The 25,746-nt window shown below is 43.6% G+C and overlaps 1 protein-coding gene across 16 annotated transcripts in view; it reads left to right on the top strand.

Annotated features, from left to right (window-relative positions):
• The window catches only part of Myt1l (myelin transcription factor 1 like), a 391,301-nt gene that overhangs the window by 189,525 nt on the left and 176,030 nt on the right, over window positions 1-25,746 (top strand). For all 16 annotated transcript variants that reach the window (XR_015045201.1, XM_085830269.1, XM_085830266.1 and 13 more), the window contains exon 4: window positions 10,918-11,053. The gene's annotated coding sequence lies outside the window, so the exon portion shown is untranslated. The remainder of the gene's footprint in view (window positions 1-10,917; window positions 11,054-25,746) is intronic.

Here is a 25,746-nt window from a genome sequence, read left to right on the forward strand (position 1 = left end):
TCTTCTGGAGTGTCTGAGGACAGCTACAGTGTACTTACATATAATAAATAAATCTTAAAAAAAAAAAAAAGAGTACAGATCAGAGACATTTATTGTGCCTGGGTATTTAAATAGATGCTGAGTGTGTTTTGTAAGAACAACCAAATAGACGCTTAAGAGATGAAACCTGTGCATACTCTGTGCCTTCTCCTTCAGCTTTATCTTCAAATAAGCCTCATTACTTGTTTTTCTTTTTCTTAATTTATCTCTACATTGATAAATTAGTATAGCTGACGTTTGGCTGTTTTAACATGTTTTAGGTTTGGAAGAGTTATGCCAGGATCTGCCCAATACCCGATGTCCTGGCTAGCTTTATGTCAACTTGACAAATGCTAGAGTCAATTGGAAAGAAGGACTCTCTGTTTCCTTAATTAGTGATGGATTTGGAAAGGCCCAAAGAACTGTGGATGGTACAATCTCTGTGCGGGTCTTGGGGTATAAAAGAGAGTCAATGAACAAGCAATGGAGAGCAAGCCAGTAAGCAGCTCTTTCCACAGCCTCTGCTTCGGTTCTGTCTCCATGTTCTTACTTTAAGTTCCTGCCCTGGTTGTCTTGGATGACTGAGGAGCAGCTGTGAGGTCAAATAAACTCAATCCCCCCCAAGTTGCTTTTGGTAATGATTTTTTACCATAGCAATAAAAATCCTAACTAAGACCAACATTGGTACCAGAGGTAGGGTATTTCTCTGATAAGCCCAGCCATGTATTTTTGGGAGGATTTGGGTAACATTTGAACAGTTGGACTCGAAAAGCCATTGAGTGTTCAGAGCTTAATGACCTTTTGTGGGAACTTAGAAGATAATTCTAAGAGCAATGCAGATGATGAGAACTTGCCTTATCAAATTCAGAGATAAAATTGGAGGCTCCTTAAAAGTTATAACGGGGTTGTCTGATATTCTGAATTAAGAACCACTAATGTAAAATCTTGGCTTTGATGAGTCAATTGATATTGGCCATCTGGGGTTGGAGAATTAGCTGTGGTTAAAAAAGAGACAAATATCACTCAGGCGAAATCTTCAGAAAAGTATTTCCTCAGAGTCAATGCACAGAAGCTGTGGTGAAGAGGAGGCTAAGGTTATACCTCCCTCCTGGTGACAGATGAGCTTGGCAATGTGTAAGCAACCTAGTGATACAGGTTAGGAAAGGATGAAGGAAGCCGGGCGTGGTGGCGCACGCCTTTAATCCCAGCACTCGGGAGGCAGAGGCAGGCGGATTTCTGAGTTCGAGGCCAGCCTGGTCTACAAAGTGAGTGCCAGGACAGCCAGGGCTACACAGAGAAACCCTGTCTCGAAAAACCAAAAAAAAAAAAAGGAAAGGATGAAGGAGTCAGGGAGAACAGCTAAGACTTGGCACTGTGCTCCACAGCTGGAGTCCCTGAAGAGAGACCATGGTGATAGTGAATCCTTGGTTGAAAGAGAAGCCACAAGATTGAAGGGGTCATTTTGAGAAAGTGAAGCTTGGCACCATGTGGCAGCCTCAAAATCCCTGAGTGGAGCCCATGAGAGGCTACTAGTGAGGGTGAAGTTTCTGCGGAGAGCTAGCATTTTGGAAATGTTGGTAGCATGATAGGACCACAAAGCATCAGGTATGAAGTTGGCCTGAGCCTTTGAGACAAGCTACATGGCAGAGCTTTAGAAGTATCACTAGACAGGCCCTTTGAAGCCTGGAAGGGTGTGAGTGGGTCCCAGATGTAAAATAGTGAACTACTTACACTATTGAATCTAGGTTTTGCATTGATTTCACTTGATCGTGTCTGCTTCCTGAGTCTTCCTTCTTGAAGTAAAAAAGTATTTAACTTGTTTTTTTAATTTGCAGGCCCCCACAGTTCTGAGACCCTGGAACTTTAGAGAGATTGGATATTTTAGAGAGACTTTGAACTTTGACGGAGAGTCTGGATGGTTTTAAAAAGACTAAACTTTTAAAGACTTTACAATTTCAAAGTCTGAGAGGCTTTCAAAGTTATACTATGTTCATATTCTGATATTAATATGAGATCTTGGGGGTGAACAAGAAAGGAAAGGTTATTGTTTAATAGTGTCATATCAGTGCGTAATGCTGACAAGGAATTAATTGTCCTGGATATTTTTATGTCAACTTGACACAAGCTAGAGTCATTTGGGAACACGGACTCTCAATTGAGAAAAATGACTTTATAATTTTGCCTATCAACAACTCTGTAGGGCATTTTCTTAATTAGTGATTGATATAGGAAGACCTAGCCAATTGTTACTGGTAGCATCCCTGGGAAGGTGCCCCTGTGGTATAAAAGAAAGCAGGCTGAGCAAGCCAATAAGCAGCACACCCCCATGGTCACTGTATTAGCTCCTATCTCCAGATTCCTGCCCTAACTTTCCTGAATGATGGACAGTAAACTGTAAAGTAAAATTAGTCCATTTATTCCTAAGTTGCTTTAGGTTATGAAGTGTTTGAAATGTTGGACTTATGTCTGTAGAAGCACAGCCCATGGTTCTTGCTCTACAGCAGAAGAATGAAGTTGGACTTAAACCAGGAGAATTGGTAGAAGGATGAGAGCCAGGTAGACTTGGAAATATCTCTGTCTTCAGTAGAAAGCTCAAGTTTCTGGGCTCAGAGTTTAAGAGCACTTGTTCTTGCACAAACACAGACTGCTCCTAGTGACCACTGAATAGCTCCCCTTCCTGTTTGAGGAAGAATCCAAAAACATTAGAAGCAAGAAGATTCTAATAGTCCTGGACATGGTGTGTAAGGAAAGCTTCAAATTGAGCTTCAGATGTCTGAGATGTTGTTGTTGTTGTTGCCGCTGCTGCTGCTGCTACTGCTGTTGCTGTTGCTGTTGTTGTTTTTCTTTTTTCTCTTTGCCAATTTTGACTTTGTGGCTTACATTCGTAATGTATTTAGGTGGCAAGACAAGATATCCTAATATTTAAAACTATTTTGAAAACATTATCCTCCAAGATCCTTTCCTTAGGAATCTATGGGGTTATTTCCCACAGAAAAGGAAGCGAAACAGACAGAGGCAGGCTGAGAGGTAGCAGTCACAGACTATATGACCCAGGGCAGGGATCCTGGTGTTGTCTAAACATGTCCCCAGTATAGCACTGGCCAAGGATTAAGGAGCAGAAAGGACTCTTGTGGTAGCTTCCAGATGGATGTATACAGTTTCTGCTTGTTATACAAGGTGGTAGATTAATTCTGAAAGTTCATGGGTGAATTCACCCTGAGGACACAGTAAGGCAGGTAAGTTACTGACTGTGGGAGGAAACAGATACAGGTGAGAAGCATGGTCTATTGCAAGCATGGCTCACCAACCACCATTGTTCTCTCTGTTAGGACTCTGGGGTGTTCCCTAGCATCTGCACATTGTCCAATAGGGCTGTGCAAGGCATGGGTTGATAGGTATGCTCAGAAGGTGCATGTCGGCAAGCACTCTCCATTCTCTATAGTGGAAACTAATAGTAGGTACAGCATCCTTAGACATCCATAGAGCCACATTCATTTGTTCAGGAATTTGGAGATAGGAATGGCTAGCACACTTGAAAGTCTTTCCCTCTGGGACCTGAAAACAATGAAAGTATATATTATATTGTCTAAAATCAGTGTTCTGTCATTCATTGCAATGGGCTAACAAAGGTCATAGTTTGTGCATCTGGTGCTAGACTCTTTCAAGTTTGGGGACTCATAGGAGTGTGTCCTGGGTCCCAGGCAGGGTAAGTCCATCAGGTGAGCAGAAGAAAGAAAAATAATACAGCTTATGCTTTCTCTCTCGGGTGAGAGTCTGTGGAGGGCTGCAGCCTCCCTCCGGGCTCATCCATCTGTGAATAATCGTGTTTGGCAGCTGATACATGCTGGCTCCTCAGGAGCAGAGCGCGCCAGCAGGAGCGCTGAGTTCCTGGCTTGGGTTGTTGTAAGAGGTGGTTTCCTGACTGTTGCCATGCTAACAAAGGTGCTAAAATAGCTGTTTCAAAGACACTTAAAACTGAATAGCCTAGATATGTCTCCCACTCAAACAGCAATAACTTGGTCTTCTATTGGAGTGGTGGCTCGCTTGTGGCTGTGATTTTCCACGGAGACCACCCCACAGTGCTCATGCAGCCGCTCAATGGGTTGTCCCTCAGCCAGGGAACTCCATAGTCAGTCTACAGTTCTGATGTTTCCTTATCACATAACACATACCCTGATCCTGTTTAAGCCACAGATTTACAAACCACACTGCCAAATGTACAAATAGCCAGGATCCAATTTAACCCAGAATTATCTGCCCCATCTCTCTGAATTTCAGCCATATGCTCAGTGTGGCTGTTAGCAGATACGGTCTGTGTGCACGTGCGTGTGAGCACCATGCTCATGCATATGCAGGTGCACATTCACTTGCCTGTGCATGCATGTGGAAGCCAGAGAACAACCTCAGAGACCATCCTTCTTGGCTTTTTTTTTGTGGCAGAGTTTCTACAGACCTAAGAAGTGCAGATTTTTCTAGTCTGGATATGGAACAAACCTCAGAGACCATCCTGTCTCTGCCTCCCATACCCAGCTTTTCAGCATTTTTGTTTAACATGGATTTATTGAGAGGGGTCAATCATTGGTCTTCACTTGCATAGCAAGCATCCTACCCACTGAAGCCATCTCTATAGTCTCTTTGGTTGGTTTTATACTAAAGGGAACAATAGGATGAAGTATACGTTGCAGACCAACTGTCTGCTGTACACCAAGCTCAAAGACTAAGAAAAAAATCCCAGTTACATTATACATGATAAACGACTTGCAAATGTCAGCCTGGGGAAGAATTTTCTTCACTAACCCATCCTTTGGAGAAAAGATTTAAAGGGGGCAAAAGAAAGGACTATGAGAAGGAAGAGGGGAAGAGAGAATAGGAGGAAGGAAATAAACAAAGCTCCCTTTCTTTAGCCCCTGAAGCAAACGTTTTAGATGAGTTGTCTATTTTCAGTACAAGATATATTACCAAGTTTGTAAACCTCAGGATAGAACAAGCCTAAAGAACAAAATACACAGTAATCAATACTTTTCTATGTTGGGACAAATAATGCTTATTGACCACATAGCTGATTTCAAGTAAATTAAGCAGCACACACTCTTGTTAAGAAGGGACAGCAATTCTTTCTTATTATATCATGTCTATTAATAAAAATTAAGGTTTAAGTAATCTTAACCATTAATAACTCACTGGCCTAAAACTATATTTTTCCATACTGCTTTGCCATATGTAGTGTGGAGGAGTTTGTAACAGTGAACAAGACACCTCAAAAATCCAGTGTGTAGACCCACATTTTCTCAAGAAATCTCCTCCACCCCCTTCCAGCAACCATTAATCGCTAACTGCCTACATATCAATGGGCTCAATCCTACACAGGTCTCATTAGGGGAGTCACAGCTGCTGAGAGTTCAAGACGGCAGCAACCATGGCATGCCTAGATGACAGCATTTCTCCATGGCTTCTACTCTGATGCCTTTCACTCAGGATGAGAATCAGTGATGCCAGGGACAGAGCAGTGCCCTCTCTGCTGAGCAACAGTCTTGACTCAGGGTAGCAAAGTCTGATAAATCCTGTAAGAGTCTGATCTTCTGAAGGAGAGAACGACGACTGCAATCACAAGGCAGGGTGGCTGCCATCCTCCCATGGTTCCCAGCATCCTCCCTAAGATTCCCAGAATCCTCCATGAGATACCCAGCATCCTCCCTGGGATACCCAGCATCCTCCCTGTAATACTCAGCATGGCCCCACTGTCCCTGAGCACATACAAGCCATGATTCCATTTGCTGTGATTTCAGTATGAGTTCTCTGGCTTTGCTCCTTCTCTGTATAAGCACTTTGACCATTTCTTGGCCACCTTCATGTGCTGAAGGTCCCATATGGGCATCCATAAAGAGCAGTAAATACAAGGTCCCCATGCTCTTGACCACTTGGCCTTAACTGTAGGCATTTCTGAAAAGAAAAAGAATGACCTACCCTCCCCACAGAGGACAGTGAGACCACATAGTAATAAGATATTTGAAATAATTTTGCAAAATGCAAAGTACTATTGTTAATGTGACTAATCCCTAGTGTTAGAATAGAAGTTGTGTGTATGTGTACATGTGTGCATTTTAAGTATGGGGGGGGGGTTGTACACATGTGTACATGTGGAGGCCAGAGGTCACCTCCAGCATTACCCAGGATGCTGTCCACTTTGTGTGTTGAGACAGCCTGGAACTCTGAGATTGAGTGAACCTCAAGTTGATGATATCATCCTGTTTCTCCTTCCTGAGCCTGAGCCAGGAGGGGTAGGCTTATGATATAGAGTCTGGGGTCAGTCCCAGGTCTTTGCACTTGCAAAGCAAGCATTTTACTGACTGAGCTATCTCCCTACCAGGGGGAAAGTATTCACTCTACCTAACAAACCAGGAATGAGTGGGCTGAGCGCCTACTGGGAGCCATGATACCCTGTTGTAATTAGCAGTAAGTTGGGCAGCCGGTTCTAACATGATACAGAGAAAAGTGAAATGCAAAACCACAGTCACAGAAACTCAGAAGAGAATTTGACGAAATGGAATTCATCAAAAGTACAACTTTTCCTTAACAAAGAGCCCCGATAAGATGCAGAAAGGAGAAGCAAAGGACTGGTACAACATTTGAAAATCTTGGTACTGAACCACGACTAAGTGTAACACACAGCCAGCTTTTGAAAAGCAATAGTTAAAAGAAACTTGGTAAGAAACTGGACAAAGGCAGGGACCCATATGTCACTTAACTTGACAGACTGTGCAATGGTAAGTCCCAGAATCTATAAGGAAAGGGTAGACTTAACTGTAGGCACCGCACCACACTTGGCAGAACCAGAGAGACACAGTGATGGTGTGTGACTTGTCACAGCATCGCTGGAAAACCTTTTAATAGTTTCTTTAGAATATCAGTCTGATAGTATCTATGGAGCCCGCTATGGACCTGGAATATCCCCAAAAACCAGAAGCACATTCACCCACAAACTTACATGCAAATGTTTACAGCAGCTCTGTTTTGGAGAAGCCCAGATGAGAATTACCCAGAAGTCCTTCAGAGAATGAAGGACTTGGGACAATATGTCAAGCAATGCTATTCAGCCACAGAGTAGAACAAACTGTCAATGAACAAAGCAACCTGGGGAGTCTCCAGAGGAAAGTGCTAATGAAGAAAAGCTACTTTTAAGATCCTGTAGTGTAAGACTCCATTTAAATCGTTTTTGGCATAACAAAATACAGGATGGGTATCATTCCAGTGGCTGGGGGTGGGGGGCGGACAGAGGTGATGGAAGCTCAGAGGAAGGCTTGCCATAAAAAAGTAGCCCGGTGTCCTTGAGTGACTGGCGTTCCACATGCTGGCAATGGCAGTGGATGTTCCACCTACACATGACATAGTGCTATAACAGGGTTAGCCAATGTCTGTCATCTTTCCACCTCTGTAACAAAATCCTCAGAACCAGTAACTTAAAAGGGAAAAGGTGATTTTTTTTGACTCCCAGATTTAGGATCACTTCAAGCCCAGGCAGAGGATTGCGTCAAGGCTTCGGTGGGTGTCAGATGAAATGGAGAGGAGCAAGAGGCAGAGCAAGCTCTGTCAAAAGGAGCCTGGGTAGCTTAGCTCCCTTCAAGGTCACCAGAATCTAAGGATGTTTCACCAAGACACAGCTTCCAAAGTCTATAGCATCTCCTAATAAGGACACACTGCATCTAATACTTAACAACAACAACAACAACAACAACACACACACACACATACACACACACACTGGTGAATTCTCAGAAGCCAAACTACGGCACATACAGAGACACACACATACATACAGAACTTCATAGTCTAAGGAAAGGGAAGATGACCCAGTGCTACTCTGGGTAGATAATACCCTGTAGTTTTGCAAGCTGCAAGGGATGCAGAGGAAAGGGCAAGTGAGATCCCTGTGGCATCCCTTCTAACTGCATCCAAATCTCTTCTGTGCCCAGATTCTCTTCTGGGAAATAAGGGAACAGAACAAGGGAAAGAGTGGGGACAGTCTGCTATGTTGCATCTTCTGCTCCCTGCTAAGCACTCCACTTAGAGCTCATCCCAGGATCCATCAAAAGTGAGCACACAGCATATGGGGCAACCAGACACTCTTCACACACTCTCTTCACTAATACCAAGCAACTGGGCAAAGGTGGGGTTTTAATGATTCTGTCAACTTTCCTGTGAATGTCTACATAGTGCTGTATATTAATCAAAGCATGGAGTGTAGGTATGTGTATTCTAATACGCAGACACACACACATACACACACACACACACACACACACACAAAAGCATCAAGAGCCCTGGGGGATGGGGGAGGTTGGTAGCCTATAATCCATTTGTTACAGGATGCTGTCCTCTAAGCAAATGAGCCTCCATCTTCATCAGATCAGTTGTGCCAACTTTCAGGCTCTCATCACCATCTGTCTCGTTGACTGTTGACATCTCTCATTAGAAGGAGGGGCTGGGTAGAGACATTGAGCCCTCACTTAATCTTCCAACCCCTCCTCCCAGCCATTTGTATGCAACTCTGCACTCATTCCACATGGCCTTGCATCTCTGGAGGTGCTTTCTGGGGCAGCTCATCTGTCGGGATGATGCCATCTGAGAGAGGCAATGGGGAAGTCATTGTCAAAGGTGGATAAAGACGTTCCACTGTAGCTGCTTTGGGGGTCACCCACACTCCCCACGTTCTGTGAGTAAGCCCAATAAAACTCATTGGCCCTTGTGCAGGTTAGTTATTGTCAACTTTGCACAGTTAGGGTCATCTGGGAAGGAAACCTCAATGGAGAAAAATGCTTTCAACAGATTGGTATACGCTGAGTCTGTGAGGCATTTCCCTGGTTGTTAGTTGATGTGTCAGGGGCCAGGCCACTATGGATGGTGCCACCCCGAGACAGGTAGTCCTGGGTTGTATAAGAAATCAAGGTAGATAAGCCACAGAGAGTAAGTCAGTAAGAATCAGTCCTTCATGGCTTCTGTTTTATTTCTTGATGTCAAGTTCCTGTCTTGGCTTCCACTTATTACAGACTATAAAGTGTAAGGTGACATAAACCCTGTCCTTCCATGTTGCTTTTGGTCATGGTGTTCATCAGCAGTAGAAAGGAAACTGGGACAGTTGCCTAGGAAAAACTTTGGTGGACTGGCAATGTTGGCTTACAACTAAGGGCTCTTTATGTCTCCCCAAGGAAGGAATTCTCATATCATTGCTCAGTGTCTTTTCCTTCTATGTCTCAGAACTAAGCCCATGAAGATTTGGGTTAGAAAAAGGTTTATAGCTGGGCAGTGGTGGCGCAAGCCTTTAGTTCCAGCACTCGGGAGGCAGAGGCAGGCGGATTTCTGAGTTCGAGGCCTGCCTGGTCTACAAAGTGAGTTCCAGGACATCCGGGGCTATACAGAGAAACCCTGTCTTGAAACAAAACAACAAAACAACAAGGAAGGAAGGAAGGAAGGAAGGAAGGAAGGAAGGAAGGAAGGAAGGAAGAAGGAAAGAAGGAAAGAAGGAAAGAAGGAAAGAAGGAAAGAAGGAAAGAAGGAAAGAAAGAAAGAAAGAAAGAAAGAAAGAAAGAAAGAAAGAAAGAAAGAAAGAAAGAAAGAAAGAAAGAAAGAAAGAAGAAAGAGAGAGAAGGGTTTACAGACAGGGCCTTTGTCTTGACCGCCACACTAACCTCCTTCCTTCATGACTCCCCTGCTTAGGAGCATATTCCTCCAGGTCTGTGTGCTCAGAGACCATGAAAGAGCTGAGTTGTGGGTCACCTGGAAGTGGTAGGCAGCAGTATGGGATAGTCCCCCCCAGAAAGAGTTAGAAATTACTGCCAAGCCCCTCCTGGCAAATGAAGGATCAGTTTGGGGCTCCAAATATGCTTTTCATTTTTATCTACAAAATTCTGTTTTACAGATACAATCACTTTAATGGAAACTCTTAAGTAATATAAAGATAGTACTTAAGACATCACTGCGTTTCTTTGTTTGATCCGTCAAGTTGCCTTAACCTGGAGTCACCTGGGAAGACAATCTTAATGAAGACTTGTCTAGATTAGGTTGGACTGTGGGTTTGTCTGTTGAGTATTGTCTTAATTATTAATGGCTATTGGAAGAGCCACCCTGAATGTGGCATCATTTCATGGGCTTTGCCCTGAACTGTGTGAGTGTGAACACCATCTAGCTGAGCTTAGGCAGCAGCCTGCTCACAGTGGGGCTTTCGTTTCTTAGTGCTGTTTATTTGTGATGTGATGGGACCAGCTATTTGAAAGGCAGGTTTGAAACCTCGCAGCCTAGGACTGCAAGCAAAAAGAAGTCTATCCCTTAGTTGCTTTGGTCAGAGTATTTTATCACAGCATCAGAAATTAAACCAGGACACTTTTATTTATGTATTTATATATTATGTATTTATTTATTTATTTGGCTTTCTTTCACAGCAGCAAATAACAAACTCTTGTAAGATATTTTAGAGGATGTGACCACAGGCAGGTATACTATCCTCTGAAGTGAAGAAAATAAAATATAATCTATGCTTCTCCAATTAGCCTTATGATCTATCACACTGTCTCAATGCTTTTTAAGCGGATTACAAATAACTCTTGTAGCGAGTTTTATTGATATATGATAGTTTTATACTATCTCCACATTGCAATGTTAGTTTAGCTTGTTTCCTAAAGGGATTTTTCTATAAAGAATGCCTGATCAGAACTCTGTTTTGAGATGAGGGTGGGGGCAGTGTCATTGTCCCCTCACATAATGCCTGGGTGCTTAGCCTGTTATACCTCGCTACTCATTACACATGCCGTGCCAGTAGCCCTGTGCCCTGGTAATCACATCTCTCATGTAGGATTACTTCCTATTGTGCCTATCAGCTCATTATCCTGCTTCTCTATTCTTCTCTAGAGTGACCACATCTGATAGAAGAGGGGAAGATGTAGTTTCTGAGTCCAGTCCAGTGTTTGTGTCTCTCACATTGTCAACAAAAGAAAGGCTCCAGCTGTCCCCACAGACATATGGATATTCCAGGAGCCACGTAAAGGTAATGACCTGCCAGCCATTCTGTGCCTGACATAGGAAAGATTTGTACATTTGCCTTACAAGTTGTTCATGTGAACAAGCATAAACGTATGTTTTGGAATGGAGGGGTTTTAATTTGCTAAACAAAGCATTCTTTAATCTCAATGACAAAGCAGGGTGTGAAGTTGGAGGCATGCTTCCTGTTGCTAGATCAGGACCTGGGAGTTCTCTCTGATCCAACTGTGGAGTAAAACAGAAGTGTCTGACCCTTAGCAGGACTGTCCATTCTTCTTAGCTATGCAGCATCTCCTTGGTGCTGACTCAGGGGAAGTTGGATCTGCTTCCATTTTGAGTTCTGTTCAGGGCTTCCATGTTTAAGGAAGGGGCGGTGGTGGTGTATTTAGGACCTCACTTCATGGAAAGGATGAACGGTCCATTTTTTGATGGATCTTTCTGAATGCCACGAGAACCTGCAAGCTTTACAGAATTCTAGGTTATCCCTGAGCTTCTGTCAGTGAACCATGATAAAATAGCATGGCATAGCAGAAAAGCTCATCGTAGCTGTGTCTAGACACAAAGCTCTTGGATCCTGAAATTACTCACATACGTGTATGGCCTTCAGCATATATTTTCTGAGCTCTACATAGCTACATATCTCAGCTTGATACCCAGCGAGTATCACTTCCTCCCAAGCAGACTCCATGCCTCCTCCTATCCTTACGATTTGGGGCTCTTAGAGCCTTTGTATGGGTAGGACCATAAGTCATCTGTCCGTCCGTGACTGTCCTTTTGGCTTCACATATTAGTATATCATGTGCTGCATGTCAGAATTCCTTTCCTTCTTAAGGCTGACTGATATTTTAGTATATAATCTTAGCACTGGATATACCCACGTGTCTCTGCCTTTTACCTATCAGGGCTGATGCTGCCATTAACTCAGGATGGATAAATTCATATTTAGGTCATTGGTTTTTTTTTTTAAAAACATCCTGGCTATGTCCCTGTAAGCAGAAGTGTGGGTCACATAGATCATATGGTATTTTTACACTTGTGTGGATTTTGTAGTTGGTATACCATTTTATACTTCCCTGAATGCTGTGTAGTTTTCAATTTATCTATACCCATAGCCATCCTAATGAGTGTAAAATGGTGTATCACTGCAGTTTTGATTAAAATTTCTATAAAGATCAATGATGTTGAATTTGTTTTTACGTACTTATTAGGAAATTGTATTATTTTAACCAAGAACATGCCTGTAGAGACCATGTTACTTAGAGAGACTCAGGCAGGAGGATCAGTAGAGTTTGATGTTAGTCTGAGTTAATGGTGGATTTCAGGCAGGCCATGGCTACAGAGAAAAGCCAAACTTCAAAACTCATGAAGGAGGAGAAGGGAGCAGAGGAGGAGAAACTTTTATATCCTTTTGTAGAGATATTAAATTGTCTTTAATTAGGGCATTTTTGCAGTTGAGTAGTAAAAACTCTTCCTATGTTATAAATATATACAAAATTTTGTCAGAAAATGAATTTTCAAGCACTCTGACTCATTTTACAAGTGGCATTAACTCTACTGATACTGTCCATCAAAGTATCAAAACTCTAGATTCAAAAAATGATACAATGCAACTTATTTTTTTCTTTGTTCCTTGTACTTCTGGCTTCATATTCAAGACTCAGGTTTGCTGTTGTGAAGCGACTCCTATACATTATCCTAGAGGCTTTTACACTTTTAGCATCTCCATTTCTGCCATGATCCATCCTCAAACAAAAGTTGGTTGTATTACAGTCTTAAGGTGAGGATCCAGCTTCAGTCTTCCACATGCGGGTTTCTAGTTTTCCTGCTGTCATTCATTGAAGAGTCTCCTTTCCCTCGTATTGATACCTTGTCAAATATCATTTGGCTTTGTGTGCAAGGTTGGGGATCAATTGTTTGTCCTGAGTCTTTATCTCCCTCCCCCAACCCCTGGTAACATTATACTATTTCAGGTATAATAGCATAGCCGTAAGTACAATGGTTACTCGGAGTCTTTTGGGATTCCATGTGGATTTTAGAATATTTCTTTGAAAAATGAGGTTTTTGAGAAGGATCACATCAAGTGCATGAATTGCATGGCTAAGATTCTTAATTGGATATATACACTGCTTTCCTTCTTTCTAGTGATGAGTTTTCATACATTACAATTTGTATATAAAATATGACTTTAATTCATTTTCTCAATCTAAAAATAATATTTTATTACCTACTTTTTCTGAGTCTGGCTTAGTAAACAATAAGCTCTTTAAATTCTGGCCTGAAGATGTTGTTTCATTCTTGAACAACTCTGTTTGCTGCTGGTAACTTGGTGGGTGGGTGCTGATGATGTTTGAAGGGGCCACAGAATCTCTACCACTGCAGGAATAGTGCTCATTATAAGGCTGGAGACTCCCAAACATAGGTATTTCCAGGTCATAGGGTATCAATCATGAGCACAGTCAACACTAACCATGAAGAGAAGCTTGGGTGAGGGAATAATTGTGTGCACCTATCAGCTTTTATGTGCTGAAGTTATATAACCCTACACATACCCACCCCCTCTGCCTAACTACCAATCTCACAGAAGGGAGGCACTTCTCACCCAAAGTGCAGAAGGCTCCATTAACTTAGTAAGGAGCCTAGGTTAATCTCTGGGAGTAGTCTGGGTATATATGAACCAGCATGAATGGAAGAATGAAGGAGGTTGTTGCAGATCCAGTTTCAACATGGAGTCACTGACTCCAAAGAGCCATTATACTTCAGATGTTAATCGAAGTCCATTTCCAGTTTAAGAAAAATATTCAAAATCTGGGCATACTGGTATACATCTGTAGTCCTAGGGCTTGGGAGGTGGAGAAAGGAGGATCAGTTCAGGCCAACCTTAGCTATATAGTGACTTTCAGGCCAAACTGGGCTATATGAGATCTAACAAAACACACACACACACACACACACACACACACACACACACACACACATTAACTAAAGACCTATGCTGGGTTCAGGCAACTTCTGTGAAGGTGTTGGGGTAAAAGCCTGTGTTCATGATCTCTGTACCTGCTTTCATGGTTGCAACAATGACAGGAACTTTGTCTCTTGAGATGTAAAAATAAATAAGAGGAGACCACTGCCTTTAAGGGCTCTGAGCAGTCCATAGAAAGGGACGTAGAGAGTGTGGGACTCAACCCATTTCTTAGTTAGATCAGGAACTCATTCACATCATACTACATCAGTAAGAGGTCTGTGTAGGATGACTTAGGACAGCAATGGAATGAAAGTTACAGAGCTTCAGTACACCCTTCTCAGATGGAGCAGAGAACAGATCACTCTCTTCAGAAATATATGCACCTTCTCAGTCCTAGAAATGACAGGTCAGTCCATACTCTCATCTGCAGGCCAGTCACTCCATCCACCCAGGATCCACACCACTGTAGCTTCCCCTAGTGCTTTTCCTTCAGTCCTACCTCAGTCAGTAGAGGGATCAGCACTTCCTGTTAAGCAGCCATACTGTCTACACATCAATCCCACTACTTTCAAGGTCTCTCACTTCTCACTGTACAGTCGTCTGGTCCCCAGCCTCGTCTGTCCACAGCTACTAACTTCTTTAAGCATCTCTACATAAAGACTTTGGGCCTGTTCTTACAGGAGACAGAAAAATGCCAGGGAATGGCATGTAGACCAGGAGCATTTTTCCTGTCCTCTCATGTCCCACTTACCACTGTATTAGCTGAGCTATGAACACCTGTGATGCCCTGCAGCTGGTGCAGAAACAATCCAATTCACTGCATAGTTCCCAAGTAGGAAGCTCACTGGCCATCCCATGTCCGTGCTAAAGAAACGACTGAAAATAAAATCAATATCTGCTTCCAGAGACACATGTGGACTGCATTCTGAATGGTGTCAATTTTAACAGGGATCACATGCCCAGAAGGAGAAATCCAGACTGAGGTCCAGATTTACAAACCAGTGCTCCTCTTCATTGAGATGATGGTACTTCCAGCAAACTCTAACTCAAATCCATTCCTTCAAAGTCTTAGTTGGGTGTTAAGGGGTTATGCCAAAGTCCAATGAGATGACGTCCATCTAATTAGCTGCAAAAGGACATAACAATAGCTAAGTGTGCATTAATGCCTACTTGTGCCAACACTGGTATTAATGTACTGTTTAACTTACTTCATCCTCAAAATAACCTGTGAAATTATAGCTTCTCACCTACATTCATAATCATGACTTAGAGCAAAATAGTATACAAGTAGTGTATGGTAGTTTGAACTTAAGAGATTACAGGTGAGGAAATGGCTCAGGAAGGATTAGATATAAGGAGGCATTTTACCTTTGAACCCTGTCTCTGACTACTGAACCATTCTACCAAGCTAAGTCAGAAGTCCTGTGTCATTTGTATGTGTCTGTGCGCATGTGTAATGGATTGTGCATATGTACAAAGAGTTTGCAAAGCTGCTAAATCAGCTGTCTCACTGTGTGGGTCAAGGCTGTTAACAAGAGGTTCTTGTTTATTTTTGTTTATGGATAACAATTTGTTTTCTTTGAAATAGGGTCTCACACTGTAGTTTATTAGTCTATCTTGGTATTTACTATGTAGCCCAAACTGGCTTTGAATTCATGATAGTCCTCCAGCCTCAGCCTCCAGAGAACAAGATTATGGGTGTGCCTACTTACGCTCTCACAAATTTTTTTTTCTGCCTAGAAAACAACCTAATAATTATAATTTTGAATCCTGCTTTCACGATCCTAAGTCCTTTTCAACTGTTCATCATGATTCATTTGTAATGCTTTATTTGAATTCTTGTTCCTTCCTTACAATGATAAGTTATAAATATTAGAAAGAGTTAAAAATACATAAACTTGTTTCAGCTTTGATTTTCCTGGAATTTATCTTAGAAAAATCACAGAAACTTGCCTTTCTCATGACTTCCATTTTTGAGGTCATGGGCCACCAGCCTTCTGAAAACTAGACCACCAGGTTGCCATTCCTGTCCTCCCAGGAGTGTGATAGAAACAACCCTCTGTGATATTCATTTCTTCCCCACTGAGGACAATGAAACCATAGCCCGTGGGTGTTTGGATGGAAACAAAGTTGAGAAGCGGGCAAGGGCACTTGGGCCCATCCACGTGGGTGGCGGATGGGAACCCAGAGAGCTGCACCCTGGAGGGGATTTAAATAACTAGCATAGTAGAAGGCCAATGACCAGCCGACAGAGGTCTTGCTGAGTGAGTGGAAGTCAGCCACATGAGTGTCCTGTGGGATGGAGCCTATGGCCTAGCTTCTTGGGAACCTTGTGTGAGCCTGAGAAAATATTCCCTAATAAAGAAAAGCACGCATAAACAAAATGAGATGCATGTGTGAGGAGGAATAAGTAATATAAAGACCAAAGAAGAGCAGACGTGTCACGGCTAAAATCTGTGGTGGGAAGAACCCGTCCTGCTGGGAAATTGCATCCTAGTACTTAAGCTAATGCTTTCATGCTCTTTCCTTAATAACACTTTACACCCTCTCCTTGGATCTTAATTTTTTTGACAGAAAGATTGGGTACCATCTCTCTACTAGGGATCAACTGTTATTAGTAGTTCTAGAGAAGAATATCCTGCCTGCCGAAATAGCAAGTACCATATTCTGTTTCAGGGTCTTTCAGTTATGCCTTTTTCTCTTTTTGCAATGGTTCCCTTTATATGAAATCAACCACACTGACCATTTCAAAGTTCTGTCCAAAAAATAAAAACATGTGGCCATGGCCTGACCAGCCAACTGTAGCCAGACCAGAGGCAAGACACCCAAGCACCTGCTGCAGGCCCCACCATGATAACGGTGGAGGGCATGGTGGAGAGATGAAAGAGAAAGTGAGGCCAAGGGGTTCAGACACTGTGGAGAAAGATGGAACTGGAATCTAGACAGCAGTGAGGAACAGGTGGACATGAGGAGGCCATGGTAAGGTCCTGGCCTGGCCTGCCACCAAGGGCTACGTTGGCTCTGTGGTCCTGCTGTAGCTGGGTCCTGTGTTGATGTCTGTGACCCAAGTTACCACCAAAGGCCAAGTGGATGTCCGTGATCTGGGCTGCCACAGGTGACCATGTGTCTCTCTCTGAGGGCTAGGCTGCCTGGGGACCACATGCTTATCACTGCCACCTGAGGCCTTGGGGACAACTGGGCCCATTCTGCTGCCCGGAGCCCTGTCTATGTCAGCCAGAGACTATATTGATGTCCCAGGAGCGTGTTACCACCAAAAGCCATTCAGATGTCATGTCCCTAGTCTGGACTCCCATCTGAGGCACTGTGTTGAGCTGGCCCAGCCCTTCCCTGGCCACCATACTCAAGAGAGCTAGCACAGTATAGAAGACCCTGACAGCTGGGGAACAGGTGAGCCAGCCCCAAGGGCAAGAGCATGGGAGAGCTAGCACTGCCCCTAGTCTGTTGTGGGGTGGCTTGGGTGACAGAGAGATGCCCTCTCCCCTTACCTCTCACTGCCTACGGCAGGTGGGAGAGCTGGTCCTGAGGTCATAGAGCAGTGGAAAAGCTAGCTCTGTCCCTCACTGGCTGCAACACTCAGGAGAGTGGACCCTTTACCTTACCTGGGCAGTAAAGCACAGCTGGCCCTGGGGGTAAAGGTATGCATGAGCTGACCCCAAGGATATGGGAGCAGGAGAGTGACCCTCCCCTTACCAATTGTGGCATCGGGTGAGCTAACCAGAGAAGTGCAGGAGAGCTCACCCTGGTGGTATGGGTGTTTCCAGGCCCAGATCCAGGGCTTTGTGTTGGCCCACCTCAACACCTACCCTATGTATGATTTGCTGGGGTACATGAAAGGGCCAGCCCTGCAGATCCAAATTTGCAGGATCTCTACAACACATGGCAATAGTATATCCAAAAGGAGCTCCTGTGAGGATCCAGTATAGACAGTGCAGCAGAAGCCAGAGACATTGAAACAGACTCATTGCAATGAATTTTTACAAGTAAAGATATGTGGACAAAAGGGTATACTGTGTGACACACTGTGACACTCTACAGATTCCATGACAAGATTTTTTTTTCAATTTTATCTTCTTTTCTTTTCTTTTGAGGTGAGGTTGTAAGGGCAGAGGGTGGATATGAAGGGATGGGAAGATGAGTGGGACCGGGGTGCATAATGGGAAATTAACAAAGAATCAATAAAAAGTTTTAAAACATAGAAATATGTAACTTGGTCCAGTATTAGAATCATTGTGCAACACATCTGCCAAAGAATGTTTAGGGAAACATATTCTTTCTCTTTGCACCTATGAAGTCTGTCATGCAGCCAGATTGTCCAGAAGTTCCTAGAACCATCCTTGTTGGGCACACAAGGGGCTGGATGGATAGCTTAGTTTTCTTTTAGACATACTCTAATGTACAGGATAAGAACTACATTAGCCATATTCCATATGAAGCCTTCAGAAATGCAGAGATCCATGCAAAACACTGAGTTAGAAATGAAACTGCTTGCTCTTCATTAACCACCAGTTAAATCTGAAGGGATCCTTGCTTTTTGAACATGGATAATATAGAAAAGACTGAATCTTCCCTTATCAGAAACACTTTGGAGTTAAAGTAAAAAAGGCCCAAGTCCTGGGGTAGACATGGTTGTAACTCTGCACATGTAAAAAACCAAAACAAACCAAAACAAACTGGCAAGGCTGGAATATCATAGACATGGACAGATGTGGTAAGACACTGAACTGAGCACGGTGACAGTGATCACAGCACATAGTAGGTGGAAGCAGAAAGATTGGATTTTAAGGTCATCCTTAACTACATAGCAAGTTAGAGGCTAGCCTATGCTTCATAAGCCCAATCATCTCAAACAAACAGACAAGCAAGCAGACAGAACAATTATGAGATTAAATTTGGCAGGAAGATTAACTGGAAATGGGCAGAGGGTTTAGAAGACATTCTTGGTTTCACATTAGAAAAGATTCTCACACTGCTCCAGCGGGATTTTATGCTCAGCTTCCATTACATGTTTACTGACCACCATCAAATAGATAATGGTGCTATAAGAGTGTGGCATAGCCACTAGAAATATCACTAAACTCAGGGAAAGCCTGCCCTGCGTAGCGACTCCTCCTCAACTGCTGTGTGTTCAAAGCCTGCATGCTGGGGCACAGGCCAGTCTTGATGCTTTCTATGTTTGCTGCAAATACTCAACTTCCGCCTTCATATGGCTGTCATGATCGTTGCATTTATACCCCTGAGGGCTATGGTAAGGGTTAGATGAATGTAAGTGGCCTTTGTCGCATGGAAAGCCTAGTAGAAGTGGAGCTGTGTTTGTGACATTCACTGAAGTTTTGCTGGTAAGAGCAGGGTTTGGGGAAATAATACAAACACTCAGCCATGGGAGACTGCCTGAGAAATTGTGCTGCATTTGTCTCATGAGACACTGTGAGATTTTAATGAGTTCGATTATATGAACCTAACCAATCATCTCAAGATATGATGTCACACAAAACACTACAGGATCCAGAGATTTGCGTAGTGTCATTTTGTATTTTAAAAACACCTTTATTTGTGAGTGGTTGCCAGGGAAGGCAAGGCCACAGGGGAAGGCAATGGAGAGATTGCCTCAGAGGGGAGAGATTCTTTTGCATAGCCTAGTGGCAGATGGTCACAGGGCATGGTAATATGCATGCCTGTGTTCTTCCTTAAAAGTAATGATGATCGTGTTCATATTCACTGAATCTTTGCAGAGGAACTCTGCAGACCAGCATAATAAAAGCACCCCAAAGACACAAGCTGAAAGTGGCTCTGTGGAAGAAGAAAGAGTCCCACTCGGATCGTGGCGTGTTCCCTAGACATGCGTCAGGGACACAGCAGAAGAGAATGCTGAGGTAGAGTGTAGTGGTATATGGTATAATGATGTCCATACAAAGCACAGGATAGCTGGCCCTCTGAGAGAATGGGGCTCTCACATAGAGCTATACAATCCAAACACATGGAAGGGGACACAGAGACAGGATGCTCCTTGAGAATAAGCCAAGATACTTGATGAGCATTATAGCACTGGCTTGGGAAGAAGCGCTGAAGTCTCGGTGCATGCATGGTGCAACCCTGTGTGAGTGGACAGAAGAAGATGTTCCCAGACATCTTCAATATGCTGCTCAGCCCTCCCAGAGCCTCATGAGGAAGCAGAGGTGAAATCAGTCCACAGCAGAGGGTCTATTCCAATATGGTGTTTTGTGAGCTGGTGGGTGGTTCGAAGGATGATCTGTAAATTACTCAGCTCTTGCCCACATTTTCCATGTATCACTCTGTAGGAACCTGTCCCAGGCCCTCACCCAGCAGGCTACTGGGCCAAGGCTACTGGGTACTGCTGCTTCACTACCCTGGAGGGCAGGTAACACCCATGCAATGCTACTCAGCCTGCTGGAAGCCTGCGTTAGAGCCCACACTCTCCACAGAGTGAGGGATGCGGCTCATCTCCAATCATTTCATGGGAGAATCACACGCCTGACTCTCATTAATGCTAATGGCAGCTTCTTACATAAATTTTACAGGGAGAGAATGTGGGAGGCAAGCCACTTTCTTTTACTCCTCACAGGTTTTCTTACCACAGGCTTCATCCCTCTAGTCTGGAGCTGGCTTCTGTGTGTTATCAGGTACCTTGCACTCGAACTGCCAACTCTCTTTACTACTTGGTGATGGACTGTAAGCAGCACTCTGTGCTCACGTGTTCAAACACCTCCTACTTGTGCCATCCGCCTGGCAAGCACAGATATCCAATTAGTGCAACGGATCCAATGAATCCCCATGTGTCGCTTATACCTGCTGTGAATGTCACTCTGCTCAGTGATAATGGGGCCTGGTCCCAAAATAGAGGGAGGGAGTAGAGGGCCAGGAAGACAGAGTCCTCAGTGAGAGCTGAAGTATATTTAAAATGACTACAGACACCAGCCCCTTCTGAAGAGAGAGCCAGCCTGTGATGCCAATGTGAGTTCAGGCGGAAGAGGCTAGATGTATCTGTCACCTGGTCTCTATCCTCTCTGGGTACAAGAGGACGACGCTCCACATGCTCCTGTTACCCAGCATCCATTCTTTCCCCAGAAAGATATAAATATGAAGCACAAAGAAAAAAGAATCAGTCTCTGTTCTTCAAAATGATAATCTGTGTCTTCCTCTCTGTTTTAAGTATCTTCAGTGGTCAATTTGATCTAAACCTTTAGTCAGCTGGAAAGAGGAAGAACTGGCTCCATCAGACTGGCCTGTTGCCATGTATCTGCTGTGATATTTTCTTGATTGTTGATTGATGTGGAAGGGCCAAGTACACTGCAGGTAGTGACACTCTGAGTAGGTGGGCCTGGTATATACAAGAAAGGTTGCTGAAAATGAAGCTGGAAGCATGCCTGTAGTCAGCGGTCCTCTCTGTTTACTCCAATTCTTGCCTCCACATTCCTGCCTCCAGATTCCTGCCTGGAGTTTCTGCCTCGGCTTCATGATGGGTTTTAACCTATAACTCAAATAAGCTCTCTTCTTTCCAAGTTGATTTTGGTCTTTACGTTTATTGCAACAAGCCAAAAAACTTTCCAATTAATCAAATATCCCCTTGGTCCCAACTATGGCCTCATCTCTGACAAAGATGACATGAAAATCAGCATTTGTTCCTGGATGTTCAGATGACAGACTTTTGCACACATACTCACAACTCACACCTTTATCCCCCATACCACAAACATCACCGGGCACTGAATGACCTGGTGCAGGCTTCTCTGCAGATTTTGTTGGTGGGTATGGGTGGGTGTGTACACAGGTGCACACATTTTGGGGGTGACAGTGTGCAGAGCAAAAGACACCCTTTGTGAGCCTTCTTCCAGGCTGGGACAGAGACTAACCCATGGTCTGAGCACACCACTGGAGCCTGGGTCAGCCAGTACTAAACAGAAAGCCTGATATTTGAGGAAAGAAAAAGGCTAAGATGGGTGGCCTCCCTCACTGCGCATGGAAGAGAAGGGAAAAGAAGCTGTGGAGTAAGATGCTTAGAATGGTTCCACAGCATATCCAAGAAATGACATATCCAAGGCAGGTTTAAGCGACTACTTTACCAGCAAAAATGCTACCATACTGCAAGCCTGGACCATGCATGTTATCTCATATGACCCTCATGCACCTGGAATGATGGCAGTCATGGTGACTGTTCAGCAGAGGAAGTCTCAAAGACATAGGTTGGTACAGAGCTAGGCTAAGGCTGGAACTCGGGCTTTGGAGGCCCTGCTCTTAACGGCTACTCAGTATGACTCCCCAGGGACCAGAGTGATGAGAATGTGAGGAAGGATTAGACAGGCGTGTTCTTCAGCAGTGGAGGGCCACCATTTACAGGCCCAGGGACCCTACACTCCAGCCCTGCAGAAGCTATTGCTGTCATGGGTCTTTTTCTGATATAGCAGTAGGCACAGTCTCTAAAGACAATGAGGAATGGAACAAGGCTTGAGTGTATTTTAGGGAAAGCCAGGCAGGAGGGTAGCAAAGGGGATTCATGCAAGCACATGACTACCAGAGGCAACAGAGACTCATGTAAGTAGGGTATGGTCTTCTGGTATATTCTGGCCTTATCCTAATGAAGACATAGCACAGTAGGAAATAAAACTGAGGGTTGTACTTCTTGGGAGAAAACTAGTAACAACAAGCCAGGGAGTTCACAGGCTATTACAGTGATTCTACAATAACTCTACAACTGGTATGAACAAGATGAGGTACTGAGGGCCTGCAAGAAGGTAGCAGATCCACTGCAAGAAACATTGGCCCTTGTATGTTTGCTCAACAGCTTGTTGAGGTCAAAGTGTGGGAGAAAGAAAGCAAAGAATTTAGGAGGGTAGAGCCCTGGCAGAACCATGAGTCTGTGGTGACAAGCATGGTATTTGCTGTGGGCAGGAAATTGCTGCAGAGAAGTCAAGGGATCCAGGCTTTGGAGGGGCCATTGGAATGGAGACAGACATCTTGTGGACTATTGCAGAGGGTGATTTGGCAACAGTCCCTGTAAACTAGGAGCTAAAGCCCTCAAGGAAGGTTTCAGGGACCACATGGGGAATATGTGTGAGGTTAAGGTGAGCAGAGAGTCAAAGCTTCAGAGAGAATAGGCTGGAATCCAGTACCAAGCATTTCTGTCCAGCTTCTACCCAGGTGTCAGGCCTGCTAGAGGTTTATGGAGACAACATGAAGATGCTGAGAAGGTGGTTACAAGGAGAGGACTCCCAAGAGCAATCCAGAGGTGAAAATTCAAGAAAGAGGGAGAATCACAAGTTAGGGTGAAGATATGAGAAGGCAAGGACAGCTGACCTGAGAACATAGAGCCTAGGATAGCAGAAGCTAAGCATGCAGGGGTTGCAGCTGGGAGCTGGGAATAGAGATGTAGGCCATCAGCCTAGAGCAATGGATGGACGGAGGCCTGGAGTGCTGAGGCTGAGTCGGGCCCTGAGTAGAGTGCCAAAGCCCTTTCTTCATTTGTGCCAAGACTCTGAAAGAAAATAATGAGCAATCTAATGAGATTTCTGTTGTAATTTATCCTTCATTAAAGATAGTGTATCAGAACAGAGTTTCTAGAAGAAAATCATGTGACTAAGTTTAAAAGTTGTGGAAATAACTGTTGAAGTATCAAAATAATACTCAAATGTGACCTAAATTCAACAGGTTATCTTTCAGTTGGGTACCATTTTCAGTGTTCTTCCCAAGCTTGGTACCACGCTGCAAGGCTACCCATAGCCTAAAAACCAAAACTCTATCCGTGAACTACCTTCATAAGTGAGCTAGAGATGTCGACAGGGGCTGCACTACACAATTTTTTTCATGATGGCTTCAGTACAGAACACCTGAAGAAAGACCCTTTCACAGCCAGAGCCTCAAGTTCAAAGGCCTGCATATGCTGGATAAACTACCAGAATCTGGCTACAGACAGCTGAACTGCACATGTCTGACTTCAAACCATCTGCTGAGTCACATGTGGTATGGCATGAGTATAATCCCAGAACTCACAAGGCTGAGGCAGGAGGTACATTGCAGTTTAAGCTAATTAATATAAAAAGACTCTGTAAAAAAGAGAAAAATCTGCTAAAAAAATCTACATAACAGAGGAATGTTGAAACCCCAGCTATGTAGAAAACCTCCAAGGAAGCCAGGGTATGTAAAGACACAACAGAGCCAAGATACACCACAGTCAACAGATGGGAGAATGGGTGGTACTGCCCAAAGTTAGGTGGAGCCTTGACAGAGGGTCTTTGTGGTGTTCATTCGTTTGATAAATAACAAGGGATATTTTTAAATATATCAGTTCATATCAAGGTTCAGGTCACCCTGCAATGCTTTGAGCCACACTCTGCAGCCATTCTAATGACCACGGTCAACAGACCTGTAATTCCTCTCCCCCTGCCCCAGCAACTGAACCCATTGAAGGAGAGACAAGGGGCTTTGGGCTGGGTACAGGTGACCCTGTGTGTAGCAGCCGCACAATCTCCACCATCTTGCAACTGTAAATTTAGGCCATGCAGTTTAGTTCCCACCTTTCTCCAAAGCCTCAACTAAATGAAAAAATACAGTGTAGTCAGAAGACATGCAATCATTCACCAAGAGATGATTTATATTCACCTACTATATAAGACTGTGGGAGGGTCAAACCTCAGGTATTTTCAGTTGTGTGTGTGTGCAGAAAGGCCAGCCTAAAATATGCCACTGTTCTTTACCAAGACTTTTTTTTTTTAATCTCCTTTTGCTCTTCTTATTTTTCTGATTCTAAGCACACTGGTTACTATAGCAATAGTATCAGTAGGAGACACTTTATAGATGTGATAGGAATCAGTTACTCGTTGACAAATTTTTAGCTTCACATTGACATAATGATCGGTGAAGCAAAATAACCTGCCCCTGAGTACAAATGCTTCCACTTTAGATGCTCAGGTAATTGACCCCAGTAACCAGCCTGCAGCAGAGATTCGCAGCTCACAATTTCACTATAATGTGTCATAATACTCTTTCTAAAATATTACATTTATAATTTTATCTAAAAGGAGGCCAAATGCTTCTTTTAAAGAAGCCGTATTCTCAATTCTCCGGAAAATGTTGGATTCCCAACTTAAAAGAAACGTAGATTTAAACATATACTTGTAATTAGTTTTCCTGTAATGATATTCAGGTGCATGTTTGCAAGTACACACTCTTATGTCAGTCAGCTGTTGGTCAGGAAGGTGCCTGAGTTTGTCCAAGTTCTCATCTGCACCATTTAGGGGCATGCACCAACTCCAAGGGAGAGGGATCCTTTTTAGATCACCCAGGGTGAAGACTGAGACTCCATCTTTGTCCAATTTTGTCTTTTTCCATCCATCCAGGAACAGTGGGAAATGCCTAGTATAGGCCTATTGTACGTGTTTGTAATACCCACAAAAGGTACTGCATGTATGTAAAACTTTATTACCTGCCAAGAACCCAGAATGCACACCCCTAATATCCAGTATTGAGGAGAGACCTCTCCCCTACCCTTGTTGCTATACACAGCCCACTGTCCAATGCTAAGGATAGATCCCCTGATTCATATGCACATAAACTAGTAAACCCTTTGTTCCTAAACATACAAGGTTAAATAATCAAAATACCAGGGCAAAAGAAATTAAGTTGAAGCAGTAACCTATTCCTATCATCACTTGCAGCCAATACACTGCAGGTAGGTTCCTCCACAGGAATGTAGCCACAGCTGTCCT

This window comes from Mus caroli, unplaced genomic scaffold, assembly GCF_978045245.1.
Source record: "Mus caroli unplaced genomic scaffold, Mus_caroli_1 scaffold_14, whole genome shotgun sequence".
NCBI lineage: Eukaryota > Metazoa > Chordata > Mammalia > Rodentia > Muridae > Mus > Mus caroli.